The 12251-nt window shown below is 37.9% G+C and overlaps 1 pseudogene; it reads left to right on the forward strand.

Moving 5' to 3' along the window:
• Positions 1 to 12251, forward strand: part of LOC107699676 (SMC5-SMC6 complex localization factor protein 1-like) — a 29766-nt pseudogene that overhangs the window by 7679 nt on the left and 9836 nt on the right.

Consider the following 12251-nt stretch of genomic DNA (forward strand, 5'->3'; position numbering starts at 1 on the left):
ATTTACTGACCCCAAACTTTTGAATAGTAGTGTATATTGTAACACAAAATTTCTATTTTGAATAAACACTGTTCTTTTGAACTTTTTATTCATCAAAGAAGTATCACAGGTCTATATACAGTGGGTACGGAAAGTATTCAGACCCCCTTAAAGTTTTCGCTCTTTGTTATATTGCAGCCATTTGCTAAAATCATTTAAGTTAATTTTTTTTCCTCATTAATGTACACACAGCACCCCACATTGACAGAAAAACACAGAATCGTTGACCAATATAACAAAGAGTGAAAAATTTAAGGGGGTCTGAATGCATTCCGTACCCACTGTATATATATAAACTGCTGTTCAAAAGTTTGGGATCAGTACGATTTTTTATGTTTTTTAAAGAAATGTCTTATGCTCATCAAGGCTGTATCTATTATCTATATCTATATAGATAATTATATATGTATAATTTTTTTGAGGGAATGTACATTAAAGATTTAAATAGCTTAATGGCTTTAATTACCTTCCTGTCTCCTCCTTTAGACCTACCATGTGACATGCTGAAGGAAGTGATTCCAGCCCTTTGCTGTGCAAGACTCCGGATGTTCACATCTATAGACATAGACAAACATCTGCTGCAGCAGGGGCCTGATCCTCAGCTCTGAACCACTCTGCCTGCTCCCAATTGTGAGTTTTAACTTGTGTACATGTCTGTTAACATAAACATCAAGATTTATAGCAACTACACTTTCATTTGTAGCAAATTGCCTTCCCAGAAGTCTGCATTCATCATACAACACAACATAATACAGTGAATAGAACATTCAGTGAGAGATGGAGGAAAAATAGTGAGAAAAAAATGTTAAGATTTATTTTGCTTGTCTCTTGCCAGGTCTCAACCTACCTCAAAGCTCTGGGGATCTTGTGTGATCAAGAACCAGTCCAAACCCTGAAGGGACAGACTGACAGAATAGAGATGAATCAACCCTCTACTAGTTGTGCCACCCATGTGCCAGGCTCAGAGTGAGTTTCAACTCTGCCACATCTATCTGCTCTTGCTATTGTCCTCCATACTGACACTGCAGATCACAGAGCACAGGAGAAAAGCAAAAATACGTTGACTTTTTAAAAATATTTGTATATTTTCGATGAATAGACCTGGTACTAGTGTTTACTTTTGTAAGATGTTTCTCTGTAAAATCACAAGAATTAATAGGTGTCATTTTTTACATCTTTGTGCCATCAGAGCACATTTTGAGATAACCACTCTCCACTTACAACACTATAAGAGCCTCTTTATGTCAGCATCCATACGTGTATGACAGAGGCAGAGAGTGCAGTAGGTGCCTTTAATTGGACAATTTTCTGCCATTATGGGGCATTAGAGGGGTTTAAGATGACTAATGGAGAGAGACAGGGTGCTGTCCTTCTCTGTTGGGGCAACCTGTGATGGCAGCAGACCACCAGCCCTGTTACTAGTGGTGACATAAGGGTAATTGGGGCTGTGTGTCTCTCCTACCAGCTCAATCAACTGCTGCTTATCTGCCTTTTTTAATGTCTTTATATTTATTTTTATATTTATACAAAAAACTAATAAAAAATGACAAGCATATAACTACAATTATAAAAATGTTAACTAAAATTAAAATGAAAAAATAAAGTTAATTAAATACTATGAATGATATTAATACATACATCAACACATTTCTTTTCTACAATATACCAGTTAAAAAACTACTTATGTTTATATTTCTGGGAAATAATAATAATAATTATATAATTCTTAATTGAACAAATTTTCATTTAAGTTACTTTTTGTTGCTTTTACAAAATGTGTTACTTTGTTAGGTGTCTACTTTGGCATGATAGCTTGGAATAATACAGCTGTAAATTCATAAACACATTATTGCTGTAAGACAATGGCGTATAGAAAACGTTTGGCTACTGATTTGCTTGTAACATTCAGCCCTTTCTTTCTGAATATTTTAGGACAGCAGTGGGCACAGGAAGAACATTGTGTCCTCACTCACAGACTTGAACACTGCACACAATGATGTTTACTCCTCACTAATAGGAAACTAAATGACCATGTGTCTGTGAGAATGTGGATGTTTGTACTGTTCTGGTGTGTTAGATTGTGCCTTGGTTCTGAACAATCCAATTACTAGGGAACAAAACACTCTTGCTGAAAAAGGAAGCAAGAGCCTTTATTCCTCTGATAGCACTGTCCTTTAAGGCCTCTTACAGCCTGACTCTAGTATTCTTCTCTAGCTATTTGCGGTATATTTTAAAATGTATTTTTTGAGCATCTTCTTCAATCAATCAAACCCTTGCAAGAATTTATTAGAAAATACTCGGCACTCACCCTCATATTGCAGCTACATTTCCTTATCTGTAATTTGGGCAAGTCAGTCCACTCTGTGACCATCTTGGCAACAATTCTGGACATCTTTTGTCTATGTAGGTAGTAGTTTTAGTAACATCTTTAATCATAAGTAAAATCTGATAAATTATCATACATTTAGCTTCTTTAAGCTTCTTGTTTTTTCTTTGTAAGAGCTACACAGTGTTAAGTATAACTGATGAAGATTTATTTATTTAATTGTAAGTTTTGAAAATCATAAGCACTATTACAAAGTTAGTGCTTATCATAAGCACTATTACAAAGTCTATTCTTTCAGGAAAGTCTGAATATATCAGGGAATTTTTAAAGTTGTGATTTCCAGGTCTGGAAAAGTCATGACATTTTCTGTAGTGAATATGATTTTTTTTTTTATGGTTTTGCTGTGCTCTAAAATATTGCATCAGCTAGATTAAAGTATTTTGCCTGTAAGCCAGCATTGAGGGGGTTATTGGAGACATTTTTGCATTATAAAGTATAATAATTTTAATCTATTAAAGGGGTCATATGATGCGATTTCAAGTTTTCCTTTCTCTTTGAAGTGTTACAAGCTCTTGGTGCATAAAGAAGATCTGTAAAGTTGCAAAGACTAAAGTCTCAAATCCAAAGAGATGTTCTTTATAAAAGTTAAGAGTCAACCACGCCTGCCTAAAACGCCTTGTTCTAACACGCCCCCACATATCTACGTCACTATGTGGAAATATTAGCATAATGCCGCCCAAATGTGCACGCAAAGAAAGAAGGCGTGGTTTCAGGAACAGCAGTAGTGTTGATGCAGCCATGTCAGGGAGACGGTGTGTGTTTCAGTGCGAAAGCAAAAGCACTTTATTTGGCCTTCCGGAAGTAGATGCAATTAGGAATCATTGGTTAAGAACGACATTATTAACTGTCTTGATATTTATTTTGAAAGCTTGAAGCTCGAGATTATGGTAAGGGGCGTTACATTTCCGACGCGTGCTTGTGGTGTTCGGCCAATCACAATGCACTGGGTCAGCTGGCCAATCAGAGCAGACTGCGCTTGTCAAAGGAAGGGGCTTTGTTGAAAACGACGTGTTTGAGAGAGGCGGGGCATAGAGGACCTACAATAATGTACAGTATGGACCAATAATGTACAGTATTGAACATTAAAGCATGTCAACATATTCTGTTACACCAAATACACAAAATAATGATCTTTAAAATAGCATCATATGGCCCCTTTAATAAAGAAAAATAAGTTAATACCTATCATACAGTTGAAATCCACCTTAATCTCTAATAGATAGATAGATAGACGATTGATTGGTTGATTGATTGATTGATTGATTGATTGATTGATTTTCTTTTGCATGTGTGACCATCCCTCTATTTCTATCCCTCCATCAGTCTGAGATTGTCTTTTTTCAGCTATGTGTCTTAGTCAACACTTGAGCAGACCGCCAACACACTTCACCCAACCAGAACATCAGCTGCAATCCTGCCTACATCACTGTAGCTCTTATAGTGCCATTTAGTGACAGTTTCTTAAACACTGGCCAGGGACTGCATCCTGGAAGAGCTCCCAGGGGGGGAGGTTGGATAGCTGTCTCCTCAGATAAAACGATTCAGTAAGTACAGCTAGCGTTCAGGCTGGCTGATAGTTGCTACAGGCGATGCACTTAGATGCCAGTCCCTCAACTCCATGCTGCGGTAGTGTGAAAATGTCGTGACAGTGATATAATGATGTTTGTAGACACAAGCAGTGGCATAAGGTGGGAAGTATTTAGTGAACTTTATGGTAACATCTCACCGCTCTGTGTTTTAAGAGAGATTTGTCTTGGAAGTTTTAAATATTGCAGGCTTTTTTCCAGCACTCCAGTCCTCTGGCTATGGATAAATTCTTAATTTAACCATATTTATGAGCAGTTTCATGATGTGCTGATGTTGGCATACATGACGGATCCTATCTATTCACCCACAAGCTCTGTGAACTATTGTCCCTTCAAAAACACATGGCTTGATGTCTCAATCTGTCTGTTAAATGTTACTGTGTGTTCTTTTCAGAGCTGTGAAAGACTCAGCAGGCGGCTCAGATTCAGGGCGAGAGACTGTCCCGAGAGGTTACCACAGAGTCAATGCTGCAGGTAAGAGCTGCTACGAGTTAGTGTCTGCTTGCATGCCATAGAGACGCAGAGCATTCATTCATTATCACTCAAAAAAAACTATGATCTGTCTGTCTGTCTGTCTCTCTGTCTGTCTATCTATCTATTGTTCTATCATTCTGTCTATTATTCTTTCTCTTTCTGTCATTGTTTGTCTGTCTGTCTGTCATTTTATATTTATGTCTGTCAAATTCCAATTCAAAATTGCTATATTGACATGACTAATCTATCTATCTATTGTTCTTTCTGTCATTTATATAGTTCTATCTGTCATTTTCTATCTATCTGTCGTTTTATCTATCTGTCAGTCGTTTTATCTATCTGTCTGTCTGTCGGTCATTTATCTATCTTTCTATCTGTCTATATCAGTTCTGTAGTGCATTCAGCTAGGTCAAAAGCTCTCAACAGAGCCTCTCTTTATAACCTCAGGCAACAGCATTTACATTCCACATGCTTTTTACGCTCCCTCCATCCTTTGGTGAGGAAGAGGTGGAAAATACATAAAAATCAGGCAACACACACACAAACATAATGCTTGTCAGATCCCCCGTTTAAGAATATTAAACACTGCAATTAGGATTCTGCTGTGAGGAAGGAGAGGGGAAGAGGGAGCGAGCGAGAGAAAGACACAGGTAGCCAGGCCTGGAAGTTTCTGTAATAAGAAGGTTGGCACTCCGTGTGAACCCACCAAGGTGTCAACGCTCATCTTTCCCCTTCCACCTGATCAGAAAGACCCCCACGCCAGAGCAGGGAGCGGGGGAGGGCAAGGAGAGAGAGACAGCCCTGCTTTCAGGAGACTCAAGGCTGCTGCTCCCTGCCTTGTGTTGTTTTTGCACTACGTGCTCCCTATACTGATGTGTAGCGCATCAATTTTTGATGAAGCATCCGCAGGCTCTCAGCTGTAGATTTCTGTAGGTAGACGCTGCAATGTTTTTCACAAGGTGTGCAGGTCCATGGTGCCTTGTTAACGTCACGCTGAGCTGTCTGTCTGCTCAATACGCTTCATTGTGGCTTATGGCTACAGTTAATTATGCTATAAGCACATTGGTAATGATTTTGGGGTAAAGCACAGATTGTGATATCAGGATGATTTCTTTCTTTATAATATGTATATTCAGTTGTGCCCTTTGTAGGATCTTTAGGATGTTTAGCCATTACATTTGCTTATAATGCATTCTTACTCTTTAAAGAACTGGCATAACAGATGTTTACATACAGTTTTGGACACTTTATTCTTAGCTACAATGTAGGAATTTCAATGTATTATATACAAAATATAATACCAATCAGAACTAAAATCTGTAAACACATGATACTTTTTGTAAAATGTTTTGCTGTGTTTGAGCTATGTTAAATAGTTTTGTTGTTTTATAACAGTGCATTTTTAATTGTGGTTAATTGGGAAACTTTGTTTAGTGGCCAGCGTTTTTTACAAAATACAAAGTGATAACTTTAATTGTCATAAATAAATTGACATAACAATAATAGCAATTGGGGCAATTGGAGCACTCCAGTTCTCTGGCTATGTATAAAGTCTTAATTTAACCATATTTATGAGCAGTTTCATGATGTGCTGATGTTAGCATACATGACAGATCCTATCTGTTCACCCACAAGCTCTATTGGTTCTTAATATGTTGTGTAGCCCTACTGAGAATCAGTGAACTCTTGCAGCCTTTTATGAATGAGTCCCTCACTAGAATGGCAAAGATGAATCTTAAACCAGGACATTTCAAAAAGGACAAAAGTACATTCGTGTTAATTGAGTTGTTATATTGTATTATTTAAAAATGTATCACGTTACAGAGCTCAGGGCAGTGATAAATAAAAAATGCCATTTTTGATGCACAAACTTAGCACAAAATAAATTAAAAAAAAGATTAGCAACTGCAAGTGGTGTGTAAAACTAAAATAAATATCTTTGACCCAGTTATTATTGGCCTCTTTCAGTTCTTGTTCACAATCCCATAAACTAAACCTCTTATAACTCCTAAAACTAAAGGATGTTGCTTAAACTTAAGTGGTCAAATTGAAAATGCATCCTGTCATCACAGTGTTCAAAATGCACTTTTGTGACAAATAGCCCGTTATTTAAACCATTAGCCAACCTGCACCAGAGCTGTCATGCCAGACGTCACAAACCACGCAAGAAAGTACTCTCTACAAGAAAAAAATAAATAAAAACAACAACCGCAAATGCTACACACATTTCACAATTTACAGAAAAGGACAGGATGGATTTATCCTCTTCGAGCTTGTAAATGCTGAGTATGCAATTACGCCTATAATGGAAGCGTTGTGTCCAAATTGGAGCCATTAAAGTGATTTAACAGAGGGAAGATTGGGCCTGGCATTTCTGAGACCGTGTACACATGGGGAGTTAAGAAATGTTTAATCACTGGGTTTTAGGGCCTATTAGGGTGTGAAAAAAGGGCTAGTGCGAGCCAGAACTTGCCATGGTGCTGAGGCACTCATTAAGTCATACTTTTATTGCATTCTGTTTTATTTCTTCATAATACCCTGCTAATTATTTTCGTTGATTTTGGGTTGCGAGTCTTTGTGATCTTGCTTTCATGTACATTGACACGTGAGTTAGGTGCTTGTTGTTGCCTACCCTGTTGTTCCTTCCTTTGAAACAGAGAGAGGTTATTATTATAGATATGTGCTATGTATTTATATATTTCTTTCATCTTAGTTTTTGAAGTTCTGTCATTGATTTAGCTTAGTCTGAAACATTCTGTTCATGTGTTGTTTGTCAGAACCTGTTTACACCTGATACTAATATCCGTCTCTGGTGATCCGACGACTAGTGGTCTCCCAACACACTGTGTCTCAGATGGGTTTTCTGTAACCACTTATGATCAGATTTTTAGGAGAGAGTCTCTGGTTTTGTGACTTCAAACATCTGTGTCACTATGCACTGTTACCGCATGATGAAAAATGATAGAAAAATTTCTAGTTATTTCTAGACATCTTTGAATTTAATTGAAAGTTAAAAGAATCCATCTTTGTCAGCAGGATTCTTGGGAGAAAAAAAATGTGAATTTTTGTAGAACAAATAAACTTTGTTTTACAACATTTGGTTTTGTTCTTGGAGTCCATCAGTCCAAAATGGGTATAGCAAGTCTCCAGTGCCCATGATTCCACGACTTCCGCATCTTTCTTCTTTATACCATGACAGACGTCACTCTGTAGTCACAGTCATATCAGCCTTATCTGGTCATTTACGTTTTCTTCTAACCTAATTTTCTCTGTTTGATCTGGCTTAAAGGGGCTTCTTGAAAACGCACCCAATGTATTGATGTGAAAGAGGATGCAGCTTCTCCCTTTTTCCCTGCCACAAGAAGAAAGAAGACTGTCTGCTTTATTTCCCCCTCCTCTTCCCCGCTGCCTCTCTCCACTTTGGCTCTTTTAGCACGCCGGGTTTTATCTAGCCGGCCAAGGCTGCAGAGAAATGGGCACCCTGGTGAGACCCAGTAAAGCATTTATTAGCAGCTTTGCACAGCGGCATTATAATGGCAGCCGCAGAGGCACTCATGTTTGGCCTTTTACTTTCTTGTGAAGTTCAGCCACACATGAAAAAAGGAAGCAGCCCACCCTCTAATATATTGTTGATTTGATATTGTATCGGGAGAGCGAGGGATGAAGGCTGCCTTACAAAGGAAGCAGGCAGAAGGAAACTGTAAATAAAAGTCCTTGGAGGCTTTTGTGTCTAGCTGTTGTAGTTTGCAAAAGTGAGAATCACGTGTTCCCATTCGTACTGCCCAGTGGAGCTTTTGAACTCTGGTTGTTTGAAAAATTCCGTCAGAGGCTTTGTGTATGGGCTCTGTACCATAACTTTCCCCGGCTGAACAATACCGGACTGCCAGGAAGCCTTTTCCCACAATCGCCTTCAACTTGGGGTGCTAGTGTAAGTAAAGAATTCCCACTGTCCGGAAAAAAGGGGAATAGCGACAAAGAGAACGGATGAGTGCCTTTCTTTGCTCTCTCTCTCTCCGCTTCCTGTCCCTCTCCCCCCCAAAAATCTCTAGCTTTTTTTTTTTCAGGGTCAGCCCCTTGTATCTGTTTAATTTTTACATTTTCCATGTCGTTTCGGTGTGTGCCCGTTTAGTCGTTTTAATGTTGAGCACAGAAAACGTTAAATAAGCGGTTACGGGACTGTGAGGGCAGTTGGCAGGACGCACCCTGATTTTGGATGTTGCCCACTTCTTTTATTCACTTGCCCTTTCTCTCTCTCTCTCTTTCTCTCTTCTCCATCCATGTGTAGGCGAGACACTCCTTCATCGAGCCTGCAAGAGGAACCAGGTGGAGACGTTGCTTCGTATCCTCAGCGTGCCTGTAACGGACGTCAACATTAAAGGTAGGTTTCTATATTCCTCCCCTGCCCTCAGTAGAATCGTCCCATTTCTTCTGTTTTACTTTTTTGTGTGCTAAACAGTTAATTCATATAAAGGAAAGCGTACGTCACACGTCTAACGTTTTAGATCAAATGTAAGGGTGTGTCTGGTAGGCTCGGACACTGTTTTAGGCTCGGTTTACTATCGTGGCATCAAGCAAATTTTGTGCATGCCTTTCGCTTTCCGATCTTGTTTTGAAATCTTAATGTAATCGTGGTTATTTTTGCCATATACCTTGATGAAAATTCCGCTTGTATTGTTTTATACAATGTTGTGCTGTTTTTGTTTTGTTGTAAGGTTTCTTTCACTCAAAAAGGGATTTCTTTGAAAATGGCATTTTAGAATGAGTATGTTTGCACAATTATGTAATGACATACAGATTGTTTATGATTGAGGCCTCTTTGCTAAAAAAATATGTATTTATATGTTCCGCTATTTTTGTAGTTTTATTTCACTTGAAAAGACTACAGTGCGAATCTTAAAATTGAATTTGTATGAAAATTACTAGCAAACAATTGCATTTTAGAATCAGTAATGTTTGTCCTGTTATGTAATGATGTACAGAAATGTTTGTGTTTGAGGCCTCTTCGTTTAAAAAAATGCAGTATTTTTTATTTAACAATGTTGCATTTTGTTTTTGTTTGTTTTTTTCACAAAAATAAACAGCATTGGGAGTTTTAAGACAGGATTTATATGAAAACTTTTTTTCAGTCAATTTGTTTACGCAATTATGGTATAACGTACAGAAATGTTTACAATTGAGGCCGATTTGCTAAAATAAATTCAAATAGTTGATGTTTTGTTTACCTTTATTGTTATCATAACTCTAATTTCAACAAATGCATTCTATATTTTATAATATACTGGACAAAAAAAAGTTTAATAATTTACTTTCCATTAATGTAGCAATGTAATAGCGAATAGTTGGTTTTTAATTTTAGAAAAACACTATGAAGAGAAGCAGTACCTTTTATGATGAGGCATTTTGTTATGATATATTCTGACAATTAATTTAAATTCTTATTAATATACAATTATATGGCAAGAATTAAAAGTACCTATTATGCATGTGCCAATTATACCGATTTATTTGCTTTCTGACATCAGCGAATAGTTTTTAATAAAGGACATAATATGCGTAAAATGTTATGTATGTATAGTTTTTTTGTTTAATTTATCATTTGTCAAGCTTGACCTTGTCAATGTATGTAGGCACCAAAATCTTCACACTATTTTTTTTGCGTCACTGTTTGTAGATCACGCTGGTTGGACGCCCCTTCATGAAGCCTGTAACCATGGCAGCACAGAGTGTGTGAAGGCCCTGCTCCAGCACTGCCCCAACCTGCAGCTGGGCAGTCAGGTCCAGGGAGTCAGTCCGCTACACGATGCCCTTCTGAACTAACACACGCACATCGCCAAGATGCTGCTAAGGCGCGGCGGTGAGTGCCCAACATACACGTATATACATTCTGAGATCAGACCTTCAGAAAACAACGCATACAAACACGTATATACACACTCGATGCATGAAGATTCATACTGTGAATACAGATCTTCTTCACATAAGAGGGCTGAAAACATGAGAGCGCATGCACACAGTCGCGCTCGCATAAACGTAAACCCTTCAACTGCAACTTTAAAGAAGCTGTTGAATTTCAAAAAAGTGATGAGTTCACTTGTTCCTCCTGGTTCAGTCTCTCACGAGTCTCTTATCCAGTCACAATCAAACAGGCCCTTCTATGGGAGCCTGACTCATATTGAATACCATATTATACCGTATTACTTCAAAACATGTTCAGATTCCGATTCCTTTGAGAATGCTGAATTTATGGAGTCATATGGAAGTGCCTCTCTTACTGGAATAAATAAGGAGAAAACAGTTTCTGTTTCCATGTGTGATGTCAGTATAAACAAACTGATGAGTGAAAGCGGCAGAAAGTCAGATTACAGCGGCATTACATGTGTAAACAAACAAGTGCTTTGTAGAAATCTGTTAAATCCAGGCCTCTCCTGTGGCTTAACAGTCGAGTTCTACCACACACACATAGTGTCGTCTTCTGGCATTCAGGGTTCAAGCTTTTTTACGTTCTTTCCTACATAAAAACCATCCATCTGCAGGAATAACCCATCGGCGTGGATGACGCTGTTAGCATCCTCCTGAAGAGATTAGACAAGTCAGGTCTGCGGCTCTCATGAAATTCACATGCTGGTTTTTCACGGGGGAAATCTGTCAGAACAGAAATGTTTTGGCACGCCTGGCTGTTTGCGTGCCACATGCAATCGATGTTTGCGAGCTTTGAAGCAAGCGCGACATGTGTCAATGCGGTAAGCGTGGGATGGCTTGACGACGGGGAGGGACTTGAGGAGAGACAAAATGAGACGGGCTCCTGGTTTCCCACACGCCTTACTGTCACTCTCTCTCTCTCTCTCTCTCTCGCTTCTCCATTTTGACTAATTATAGTTAATTTGATTCATTCCCTATTAGCTCATGTAGATATTCTGGCCTCAAAAAGTAAATTAGATTGGGATTGTTTGGTCCCGGTGAGAATGTGTTTTTTTTTTCTCTCTCATTTTTCTTCTTGCTGACTGAGATTGGCCCTATACCAATGCATGAAAAGAGGTCAAGAAAAGATGCTCTTTTTTTTCCATGAAATTAGAATTGTGATGTGTCTGGGAAACAGACAGCCGACGAGATCCCTCATAAGACATGGAGGTGCACACACACTCAACCTGAGGACTGATCCCTGCCATTTGGCATCTTATTCACAGATGATCATGTAGATTCAGTTTAGATAGTTGACTTATGTCCATAAATGAGCTTTATTTTTTATAGAAATCAAGATTCTAGCTTAAAATATAAATTCATGTATAATTGATTTAATTCAATATTTTTAATCATTTTGCCTGATGGTCCTCCCATGTGACAAATTATAAAAAAAAAATATATATATATATATATATTATAATAATAATAATAAAAAAATCTTTTTTTTTACACATCATTCCCACGGCAATAGAAAGTAAATACAGATTTTACAAAATCATGGAAAAGTGGACATTGGATGTAGATTTTTCTCAACTATGAATTTTTAATGGGCTTTAAATTGTCATATATTTATTTATTTATTTATTTATTTATTTATCCATCCCTTGTCTATTTTTATGTATCCCTTGTCTATCAATTGCTAGACAAAAAGTCATGGAAAATCATTGTTTAAAGGGATAGTGAACCCAAACTGAAAAATCCTATCATTTACTCGCATGTTGTTCCAAACCTGTATGAGAAGATATTTTGAAGAATGTAGGTAACCAAACAGTTGCTGGTCCCCACTGACTTCCATAGTATGGGGG

Source organism: Sinocyclocheilus anshuiensis, unplaced genomic scaffold (genome assembly GCF_001515605.1).
Source record: "Sinocyclocheilus anshuiensis isolate Anshui unplaced genomic scaffold, SAMN03320099.WGS_v1.1 scaffold278, whole genome shotgun sequence".
Classification (NCBI taxonomy): Eukaryota; Metazoa; Chordata; class Actinopteri; order Cypriniformes; family Cyprinidae; genus Sinocyclocheilus; species Sinocyclocheilus anshuiensis.